The following is a 12,475-nucleotide window of genomic DNA, read 5'->3' as shown; positions in this document are numbered from 1 at the left end:
CTTGTAATTCAAACAGATCTCTTCTTAATAGCAAAGGAAACCAATTGAAAGCCATTTCAACCCAATTCCATCAAAGCCAAAAGCCTAATTCAGAGATTGAAGATCAATGGAAGAACTAATATAAATAGCTTAGAATTTAAGTTAGAGGAAACTTTTTTTTTGGACATTACCTTTACTGCACTTTTCCTTTTGGGGTTCTTTTTTACTTTTCTGCAATTGTTTGAATTCTGCAATGTATTTTTCAATTCCATTTTCCCTTTTGAGAGCTATGAACAACTAAACCCCTTTCATTGGGTTAGGGAACTCTGTGTAAATTCAATGGATCAATACTAGTTTTCATTATTCTTCTTCTTTCTTTTCTCTTGATTTTACTAGAAAGCTTTCGTTCTTCATCCAATTGGATAGTTATCTTGAAAAAGAAGCTATTCATAATTGGATCTCCTTGGAACCTTGGAAGAGGAATGAGGAGATCATGCTAGAATTGCTTTCTCACATTGGATTAGATTGGGATTTGGATGGATATAGTGACATGTAATCCTACCAATACTTTGATTTATGAATTTGTGTGGTATAATCAGTGACCAAACTTCATCTCTTTCCATGAGCACTTAAATCAAGAAATTGGGCAATTGTTCATGCTTAGAGAGATTAGATTGCCAAAGAATTGGGATTTAATCACTTAATATTGCCAAGGAGATCAATGAATGCATTGATTGAGGAAGAGATGAAAATGAATTTGATCCGGAGAATTCTCTCATCTCCTGATCCCAATGAGCTCCCCTATCTCTGATCTACCCATTCTTTTATATTCTGCTTCCTTAATTTCATGCTTAATCCCCCTTCCCATTTAATTTCTTGCAATTTAAGTTTCTATACTTTAATTTCATGCAATTTAACTTCTGTCATTTAATTCTTGCATTTTAAGTTTCCCGCCAAATTTACATTTTACAATTCTCAACCAAATCTGATTTCGCTCAACTAGAACAATTCTCCAATTAACATTGATCAACTAACCAATCCCTGTGGGATTCAACCTCACTCTACAGTGAGTTTTTACTTGACAACAATCTGGTACACTTGCCGGTAGGAAATTGTTGAGAGACGGTTTTCGGGTGAATCAAGTTTATGGCACCGTTGCTGAGGATTGGTTTTGTATTGACAATTACTAAATTGAAGGATAACTAGATTGAGCACTTTTCTTTTCTTTTGATTAATTGAATTTTAATTTCAGTTGTTCATTTTTGTTCTCTGCAATTTTTAGTTGTTTTTCTTTGATTTTACCTTACTTCTTTACTTTCCAGCAAGCTAACTGATAAACCACTATTTTATGGTTTATCTTGTGCTCAATTGAGTGGATTTCATCAATTCTTTACCCACTTATTCATAATATTTGCATGGTTTTATATTTCCTTCCTGATTTTGTGCTATGATTGAAAACAGGCTTCTTTGATCTTATAATTGCTTATTATTAATCTTCTATTATTACCATTAGATGCCTTGATATGTGTGTTAAGTGCTTTCAGAGATTATAGGACAGGAATGGCTTGGAGGATGGGAAGAAAGCATGCAAAAGTGGAAGGAATGCAAGAAGTTGGAGAAATTGCTAAGTTGTCCAGCCTGACCTCTTCGCACTCAAACTGCTATAACTTTAGCTACAAAGGTCCAAATAACGCGGTTTCAGTTGCATTTAAAAGCTAACGTCCGGGGCTTCGATTTGATATATAATATACTATAGTTCCTCTGATGCTAGGCGACGCGACCGCGTGATCTATGCGGCCGCATCGCAGTGACGGAAATCCAGCGTGGCAAAATTCGAAACCAGCGAATTCTGGACTGTTTTTGACCCAGTTTGCGGCCCAGAAAACACAGATTAGAGGCTATAAAGTGGGGGAATACATCCATTCATAGGAGGGCTCTCATATTCACAATTTTAGGAGTAGATGGAGTTTTTAGAGAGAGAGATTCTCTCTTCTCTCTTAGGATTAGGATTTAGGATTTCTCTTAGTTTTAGGAGTGACTCTCAATCCCAGGTTCAACGTTCTTTTACTTTATATTTATCTCTTACGTTCAGATACTTTAATGCTTATATTAGTTATATTGCCTATTTGGCTTATGCTACATTCATGTTATGATTTTCTTAATTAATATTATTTGAGGTATTTCAGATTTAAGATTGCTTTGCTTTTAATTTAATTTAGATATTTTCTTCTTTTTAGTTTTGGTTAGGTAATTGGTAACACTTGAGTTGTCAAACTCAGAAGTGGTTGAAATTGGCAGATTTTGCTTTAGCTAGGATTGCTCTAACACTAGTCTCTCCACAGGAGTTGACTAGGACTTGAGAATCAAGCTAATTAGTTCACTTGACTTAACTAAGTGGGATTCAAATCCAATTCTCATCACATCTGATAAGGATAACAAGGACAGGATTTTCAGTTCTCATACCTTGCCAAAAGCTTATTTTTCAGTTATTTATTTATTTTTATTGCTTTGAAAATATACCTTTGACCATTGCCCAAACTCTAAATTTCCCCAATTTACAAACTCATAACCAATAATAAGAACATACCTCCCTGCAATTCCTTGAGAAGACGACCCGAGGTTTAAATACTCGGTTATCAATTTTAAAAGGGGTTTGTTACTCGTGACAACCAAAATGTTTGTATGAAAGGACTTTTGAAGGTTTAGAAACTATACTTGCAACGAGGATTTATCCGCAAATTTTCTAGACCACGCAAAAGTTCTCTCATCAAAATGGCGCCGTTGTCGGGGAGTTGCAAACGTGTGCCTTATTATTGGTTATTGTAAATATTTGCTTTTTACTTGTTTATTTGTTTTTATTTTTTTTTTATTTTTGCTTTTTCGTAAATTAAGAGGTTATTGGTTTTTATTTAGTTATTAAAAAAAAAATTTTCAAAAATTTGCTCTTAGTGTTCATCTTGATCTTCAAGTTGTTCTTCGCATTCATCTTGACCTTCAAGCTGTTCTTAGTTGTTTTCTTTGTTTTGATCTAAAAATTTAAAATTTGGTGTCATTTTATTGTTTTTCTCTTTCCTCATTAAATTCAAAAATATTTTTAATTATTTTTTTTTCGAAAAAAGAAAGAAAAATTTCAGATTTTTATTTTTAAACTTTTTATCTTATCTTATCTTATTTCAAAAATCAAATTTCAAAATTCAAATTTAAAAATTTTCAAAATTTGATTTTCAAATTCAAAATTTAAATAACCTGTTAATTTAAATTTATTTTTATTTTTTGTTTTTAATTTTTTATTTGCTACTATGAACTCTCACCCCTTTGGCTATGAGTCTGGTTACAATTATGTTGCAGGAAGAAGAAATTACAATGAGAACAGGCATCAAGGTTGGAACAATCAAAGATGGGAGGAGCCACAAGGATTTGATCAACCCTCATGGCAACAACCACCTCCAATGGACTATCAACAACCACCACCATATGCCTATGAACCCTTTCCTCAACATAACTTTGGACTACCACACTCACAAGCCAACTACCACCATTCACCTCCATATGACCCTAACCCTCAACCACCATACCAACCACCTTATGAGCCATATGAACCATATATAGAACCACCCCAATTCCAATCCAATCACTCCCAACCACCACCACTTTCTTTTGTATCATGTCCAAGTCCGGCATCCCGAGAAGCAGAGGATCGCCTAAGGGAAACAATAATTAAATTTCAGGCAACCGTTCAACAACTGGAGCAAGTATTAATTCAATGGGCTTCTAGATGCTCAAATATACAAGGGTCAACCACAGCCCCATGTGGACAATTTCATGAAGGGCGTAGCATGAAGGAGATACTAGAGGCTCCAGTGGACAAGACAGAGCATGAATTCATACTAGAACAAGTAGAAGAAGCTGTCATCGTTCAAGAAGAAGAGTTGGTTGAAGACTTAGGAGATGAAGAACCTCCATGGGAAAGTCCAGTCATAGAACCTCCTTCCAAGACGGTTGAAATTGATGCTGAGGAGGGTGTACCACCTCCAAAGCATATCATAGTTGAAGACTTGGAAGAGGTTGATCAAGAGATGGAGATTCAAGAAGAAGAAGCACAACCTCCCATGCCCTTGGAAAGCAATGAAGAGGAGATTAAATTGGAAGAGAGCTGCCAAGAGGAAGATGTTGAAATTGAAGAAGCTTGCAAAGAGGTGGTAATTATCAGAGAAGAGCACAAGGGAGTGGAACTTGCAATTTCATTAAAAATACCTCCCCCTAAGTTGCCATCATCCTTCACAACATTCAAGTGGGTAAAATTCATATCCTATAGCTTTCTAATCCCACTTAAATATGGGCTACTAGAGACGGATGGTCAACTTAGAGCTCTTTGTGATATTAAGAGTAAGAGGAAGATGGCCAGTGGTAAGAATTGTCCTACAAGGTTCATCATGGTTGGAAGCTTTAAGTTCAAACACAAGGGTTGGTATAAAGCTCAACTGAATGGGTCTAGGAAGCTGTTTGGTAGCTGCAGTGAGAATTCAAATTACTTATCACCCGGCTGGAAAAATACAGATCCCGACAAAAATGGGTGTAAAAGCAAGGTTTGGGATCCTGGAATCTGTTCTGACATCCAACACCCCGGGAGCCTAAGAATCTTTTTGAAGCTGCTCAAGGGTTTTACATGCCTAGTTTGGGATCCCGGAGGTTACTGAAATCACAAACACTGGTGGGGATTCATGGAAGAGTTCAAGTATAAGCCACCATAACAGGAAGCTCATCAAATGTCCAACTTAAGGACTTTAACTAAAAGTGCTAGGTGGGAGACAACCCACCATGGTATGATCGTCCTTTTTTCATTTTTATTTAGTTTTATTTGTTTTTGAATTTTATTTTATTTTGTTATATTGAACCTGGAGTTTTGCATCACATTCATATTAACACTGCATTCTGCATTTTTTAGATTACAAAAAAAAAAAAATTTTCGCACGCGACGCGGCAGCGTCGCTGACGCGTCCGCGTCACTAGTGCGTTGGGAAGAAAAGAATATGAACAGAGAGTTACGCAGGAGCAGGGCTGGAGGCGTGCCAATGGCACAAATCACCACACGCGACCGCGTTGCTGACGCGACCGCGTCACCCACGCGGCCGCGTGCCCTGAGTTTTCGACGTAAAAGGGTGCACACTGAAATATTGTGCGAGAGTTGTGCAAGAGTGGTGCTGGAAGCACAATCCTTATCACGCGACCGCGTCGCTGACGCGGCCGCGTCACCCATTTTATAACGCACACTCACGCGATCGCGTGTACCACGCGATCGCGTCACCCCAATTTGGCAATTAAATTATTTTGAATAGAGAGTTGTGCTGGTGCGAGGCTGCACTCGCGCCAGACGTATAACATGGGTCACGCGACCGCGTGACCGACGCGATCGCGTCACCATACAGGAAGCGCACCCATGCGAACGCGTGCCCCACGCGGCCGCGTCGCATGCGCCGCACAGCTCAACCAAAAATTGCCACATATCTTATCTTTCTCTCCTCCAAATCCTAATTTTTTTTCCTTCTCTCTCCTTTCTCACTTTCTTTTTTCTTCTTCTCATCCTTTTTCACTCTCATTCTAATTTATTTAATTTATTTGCATACTTTGATTCATTGCATTATTTTCACTGGTGTTGGAATTTTATTTGGGTCATTGTGGATTATTGCAAAATTATTTGGCAATTATATTTTTAAAGGGTTGCTTGCATGTTCAATTTAATACTTTCAAATAGCTTATTTACCATACATGCTATGTGTTTATGAAAAAGCCCATATGGCATTATGCACTTCTCTATTTTACTTTATACTATTCAATGCTTGCTTTTCATAAGCTCCCTTTACTATTTTATTAATTGAATATAATTGTCAATACAAACATGGTGATTTATTACAAGTAATGCTTGGTCTATGCTACTCATGCCCTTTGCCGGCATGTCAATAAACACCTTGCATTCACTTGTCCTTATATGCACTAGCTATTTTCCATTGATGGCTTTTCACATGTACTCGCGAGCATGTGTTAATGTCAGTTATATCTTAATGTGCATCCATCACCACCTTTTCCGTTCTCTTCCTTGCTATATATATCTCTTTGAATTTAATTTACTTTCTCTTCCCTTTTTCAGGATGGCCACCAAGAAAGGAAAAGAGAAAGCCATTCCCAAATCAACAGCAAGGAAAGGAACAAAAAGAGCCCCAGCTGAGGAACTACAACCCCCATCCACTTGCACATCTTAGCATGCACCGAGGACGGTGCAATCTTTAAGTGTGAGGAGGTTGATACCGATCTCCATGGGTTAGTTATTTCCTCTTTCAACACCAATGTTTTATTTTATTTGTTTGTTCATTATTGCATTTGCATGTTTAATTGCATATTTGTTTGATTTTGTGCATTTAGTTACTACTTGGTTAAAATAATAAATTTCTTTTTAGGATTCTATTTTTGAAAAATTTCACTAATTTAAATTGAAAAAAATTTTTTTATGTTAAAACTTGTTTGAAGTTGTATTTGGAACATGGTTTTTGAGCTAAAGAACACACAACCTGTGAGATTTTGAGCTTATTTACATGGTTACATTATTTAACCATAAATTTTTGTTCCTGTGTGTTTTCTTCTCTATAACTGCAATCTTTGCTTTGTTCCATTCTATATGTCCATTATTTAGTATATTTATATGCTTGTATATGATTGAGGCCATTATTTGTTATTAACTCACTTACCCTAAATAAGCCTACCTTTTACATCACCTTTGTTAGCCCCTTGAGCTTTTAATCCCCTCTTGTTCTATAACCACATTACTAGCCTTAAGTAGAAAAACAAATAAAAAAAAAAATCCCAAGCGAATCTTTGGTTAGCTTAAGATAGAAATTGTGCATCAACTAAGTGTGGGGAAATTGTGAGAACTTTGGTTAATAAGGGAATGTATTTAATTTATTCGAATATTGGGAATTTGGGAACCTACTCATGAAAAAAAAAAACCAAAATAGAAAAATAATAGAAAATCCATGTACATTGATAAGTTATGTTTGTTTCTCTACAATTAAAAAAAAAAGAGAGAGAAAAAAGAGAAAAATAAAAAATTACTCAATACATAAGTAAATAAGGGGACAAAATTACCCCAATGCTAAGTTAATGAAAATATCAATGCATATGTGATAAAAGTAAAGAAATATCAAAATTTTGGTACATGAGTATGGGAATCATACAAAAGTGGAAATTATGGGTAGCTAGGCATGAATTAGAATTATATAGAGTATAAGTATGTTAGGTGAAAGTTTAGGTTAATTAAAGATTCAATACATACCTCACTTAACCACATATATATCCTCACCTTTACCTTAGCCCCATTACAACTTTGAAAAGACCTCATGATGTTTGCATTAGTACACTAAATTTTTGTTGATTGGTAAGATGAAGAACAAAGTTAGAAAGCATGACTAGAGAAGAGTAGAGTGATTAACCCTATACACTTAAGAGATTAGAGTGCATATACACTTCCTGTAAGGGTTCAATGCTTAATTCTATGTTCCCTGCTTTCATGAGCTATCTTTTTACAAGTTTACTTGTCTTTATTTTATATGATTTGAATTAGTGGAATTTGAATTATTTTTGTCTTTGAGAACTTATTTATTTTTAACCAAGTAGGTAGAAACATCTTAGCATGTAGTTGCATTCATATACATAGGTTGCATTTCATGCATTCTACCATTCCTCTTCATTTCTTTATAGTTTCTCTTGAACTTAGCATGAGGACATGCTAATGTTTAAGTGTGGGGAGGTTGATAAACCACTATTTTATGGTTTATCTTGTGCTCAATTGAGTGGATTTCATCAACTCTTTACCCACTTATTCATAATATTTGCATGGTTTTATATTTCTTTCCTGATTTTGTGCTATGATTGAAAACATGCTTCTTTGATCTTATAATTTCTTATTATTAATCGTCTATTATTACTATTAGATGCCTTGATATGTGTGTTAAGTGCTTTCAGAGATTATAGGGCAGGAATGGCTTGGAGGATGGGAAGAAAGCATGCAAAAGTGGAAGGAATGCAAGAAGTTGGAGAAATTGCTAAGCTGTCCAGCCTGACCTCTTCGCACTCAAACGGCTATAACTTTAGCTACATAAGTCCAAATGACACGGTTCTAGTTGCGTTGGAAAGCTAACGTCTGGGGCTTCGATTTGATATATAATATGCTATAGTTCTTCTGACGCTAGGTGACGCGACCGCGTGATCCATGCGGCCGCATCGCAGTGACGAAAATCCAGCGTGGCAAAATTCGAAACCAGCGAATTCTGGACTATTTTTGACCCAGTTTGCGGCCCAGAAAACATAGATTAGAGGCTATAAAGTGGAGGAATACATCCATTCTTAGGAGGGCTCTCATATTCACAATTTTAGGAGTAGATGTAGTTTTTAGAGAGAGAGGTTCTCTCCTCTCTCTTAGGATTAGGATTTAGGATTTCTCTTTGTTTTAGGAGTGACTCTCAATCCCAGGTTCAACGTTCTTTTACTTTATATTTATCTCTTACGTTCAGATACTTTAATGCTTATATTAGTTATGTTGCCTATTTGGCTTATGCTACATTCATGTTATGATTTTTTTAATTAATATTATTTGAGGTATTTCAGATTTAAGATTGCTTTGCTTTTAATTTAATTTAGATATTTTCTTCCTTTTGGTTTTGGTTAGGTAATTGGTAACACTTGAGTTGTCAAACTCAGGAGTGGTTGAAATTGGCAGATTTTGCTTTAGCTAGGATTGCTCTAACACTAGTCTCTCCACAGGAGTTGACTAGGACTTGAGAATCAAGCTAATTAGTCCACTTGACTTAACTAAGTGGGATTCAAATTCAATTCTTATCACATCTGATAAGGATAACAAGGACAGGATTTCCGGTTCTCATACCTTGCCAAAAGCTTATTTTTCAGTTATTTATTTATTTTTATTGCTTTGAAAATATACCTGTGCCCATTGCCCAAACTCCAAATTTTCCCAATTTACAAACTCATAACCCATAATAAGAACATACCTCCCTGCAATTCCTTGAGAAGATGACCCGAGGTTTAAATACTCGGTTATCAATTTTAAAAGGGGTTTGTTACTTGTGACAACCAAAACGTTTGTATGAAAGGACTTTTGAAGGTTTAGAAACTATACTTGCAACGAGGATTTATCCGCAAATTTTCTAGACCACGCAAAAGTTCTCTCATCACTAACCCACTAACCATTTGATAAATTGCTCTAACCAAGCTAACTATACTCTGTTTAGTGAACTTTGCATTTGCTATTTCTTGTACTTGTTCCTTGTATGACAGGTAGGAGAAAGGAAACCTCAACCTCATTCGATAGTGAACCGGAAAGAACCTTCCTGAGATTGAAGAGGAAAGCAAGAGGAAAGAGGGCTGTTGGTGCAGAAGAAGAGGATGAAGACTTTGATATAACCATGGAGGATGATATGGAAAACCATCATGAAGGAGAAGTGAACAATCATGCCAGAAGAGGTGTAGCCAACCCTGCTGGACAAGATAGGAGAGTTTTGGGATCCTACATCAATCCAAACCCAGGAAACTGTGGTAGCAGCATTCAGAAGCCAACTATCCATGCTAATAATTTTGAATTGAAGCCTCAGCTCATAACTCTTGTCCAAAACAACTGTTCTTTTGGAGGAAGTGCTCAGGAGGACCCTAATGAGCATCTCACCAAATTTCAAAGGATATGTGACACAGTTAAATCTAATGGTGTTCAATCCTGACACCTATAGATTGCTACTGTTTCCATTTTCTTTGAGAGACAAAGCATCAAAATGGCTAGAATCATTCCCCAAGGAAAGCTTGACAACCTGGGAAGATGTGGTGAATAGATTCTTAACAAGGTTCTACCCTCCACAAAAGGTAAACAGGCTGAGAACTGAAGTGCAGACAATCAGACAGCAGGATGGTGAGACTCTTTATGAAGCCTGGGAGAGATTCAAAGATTTGACAAGGAAATGCCCCCCCGATATATTTAATGAGTGGGTGCAAATTCATATCTTTTATGAAGGATTGAGTCACGAATAAAAAAAAACTGTAGACCACTCATTTGGAGGTCCCTTAAACAAGAAGAAGATCATTGAAGAAGCCATTGATGTTATAGAAACTGGTTGACAATGAGTATTTTTATGCCTCAGACAGAAGTAATAACAAGGGAGTCTTGGAATTAAACCATATGGATACAATCCTGGCCCAGAACAAGATGATCACCAAGCAACTGGTTGAATTGACCAAGCAAATGGAGAAGAATCAGGCTGCAGCTATCCACACTCAACCATCACCCTAAGAAGAGTTGGACACATACGAAGGAGTTAACTGGGAGGAAGCTAATTACCTTGGAAACTCATCCAGGCAAGTGAATGATCCATACTCTAAAACTTATAACTCTGGTTGGAGGAACCACCCAAACTTTGAGTGGGGGAACCAATAAAACCAAGGCCAAGACCACAGAACCCATAATCCAACCTAGTATAACAACTCTACTGACCAAAACTCCAACCAAAAACCATACCAGACACCACAAAACACTTACTCATAGCCACCATTCCAAAGCCACAACAACCACTCTCAACACCCCAATTTCAACCGACCATCACCACATGATGTTGATAGAATGGCCAAAATGGAAGCTATGCTTGCAAACCTTTACAAGGAGTCTGAAGACATGAAAAAATTCAGGGAAGAAGTGAGAGGGAGTATAAAAAACCGAGGAGAGGTTCTTAAGAATCTTGAATCTTAGGTAGGACATCTTTCACAGCAGACTCCGAAGTCCACTGATAGTTTCCCAAGTAACACAGAGAAAAATTCAAGAGGGGAAATGAAGAAGGTGAAATGGGAAGAGTGTAAGGCAGTTACCCTTGCAAATGAAGAAATTCAGGAAGGAGATACCAGCAAACCAATAGAGCATAGCCAAAGAAACTCTCAAAGAAACTTGGAGAAAAAGGAACAAGGAACTGGATCTGTACAAAGGAAAGAATCAACAAGGAAGGAAATTCCGAAACCTTATGTGCCAAAGGCACCATTTCCTCAGAGACTCAAGGGAGATGAAAAAGAAAAGTCATATTCAATATTCTCTTAGTGTCAACATCCCCTTCATCAAAATTCTCCAACAGATGCCTACATACATCAAGTGCATGAAAGAGCTACTGACCAAGAAAGGAACCTTAAAAGGAGGGACAAACAGTGACAATGAACAAGAAATGTAGTGCCCTCATCAAGAAGGATGTACCTCTGAAGAAAAAAGATCCAGGGAGCTTTCATATTCCCTGTGGCATAGGAGAGACAAAAATTGACAAGAGATTTTGTGATCTAGGAGCTAGCATAAATGTGATACCTCTATCTCTTATGAAGAATTGCAAATTAATGAGCTGAGATCCACGGATGTAATTATCTAATTGGCAGATAAAACTCAGAAGCAGACCAAAGGAGTAGTCAAAAATGTATTGGTAAAAGTAGAAAACTACTTCCTCCCCACTGACTTTGTTGTTCTGGACATGGAAGAAAGTTACCTTCATCCCATTATTCTGGGGAGATCATTTTTAGCCACTGCTAGAGCCCTGATAGATGTAGAACAAGGAGAGTTAATCCTGAGAATACATGATGAACACCTGACGTTGGGATTTTTGCCAGTAAAGAATGTCATAAAAATAGTCGCATTGTAGATATAGTCTCTAAATCGACAGAAATCCCTTCGTACAAATGTTTTGGTTGTCACAAGTAACAAACCCTTTTGAAATTGATAACCGAGTATTCAAACCTCGGGTCATCTTCTCAAGGAATTGCAGGGAGGTATGTTCTTATTATTGGTTATGAGTTTGTAAATTGGGGTTTAGGAAGTAAGGTGGGAATATGTTATATGACAAATAAAATAAAATAATAATAATAAAATAAACTCTTGGCAAAGTATGAAGAACTGGAAGTCCTATCCTAGTTATCCTTATCAATTGTGATGAGAATTGGATTCTTCCTCCACCTTATTAACCTCTAAGTATGAAGGTAAGTTAAGTGGACAAATTAATTCGAATCCTCAAGTCCCAGTCTTTCCTTGGGAAAAGTTAGAGTTATTAGATCTCGAAGTAATTCTTGAAGAATTTCAATTTTTCAATCAACAATGAGTTTGATAACTCAAGAGTTACCAATGACTCAACCAAAGCCAAAAGAGAAAAATCCAAATTATTTATATGATAAAAAGGAGCAATTATAAGTCTGAAATACCTCAAAATATATTAAATAGAAAATCAATCTAAACATAGAGAGTCATAAACAAAATAGAGAAAAGAAATAAAAGAACATTGAACCTGTGATGGCAAAAGATGAAATAATCATGAAGTGAAAAGAATCCTAATTCTAAATCCTAAGAGACAGGAGAGAACCTCTCTCTCTAAAAGCTACATCTACTCCTAAAATTGTGAATGTCAAAAGCCTCCCTATGAATGGATGC

General features: G+C 36.6%; 1 non-coding gene across 1 annotated transcript; it reads right to left on the bottom strand.

Moving 5' to 3' along the window:
* Window positions 1–9,903: 9,903 nt before the first annotated feature.
* Window positions 9,904–10,010, bottom strand: LOC112781550 (small nucleolar RNA R71). Its single transcript, XR_003192322.1, has one exon. It is a non-coding gene; the product is annotated as a small nucleolar RNA R71 (small nucleolar RNA).
* Window positions 10,011–12,475: the final 2,465 nt, after the last annotated feature.

The sequence above is a fragment of the Arachis hypogaea genome, chromosome 19 (genome assembly GCF_003086295.3).
Source record: "Arachis hypogaea cultivar Tifrunner chromosome 19, arahy.Tifrunner.gnm2.J5K5, whole genome shotgun sequence".
In the NCBI taxonomy this organism is placed as follows: domain Eukaryota; kingdom Viridiplantae; phylum Streptophyta; class Magnoliopsida; order Fabales; family Fabaceae; genus Arachis; species Arachis hypogaea.
Note: the sequence above shows the minus strand (reverse complement) of the source record. Positions and strands in the feature narration are given on the sequence as shown.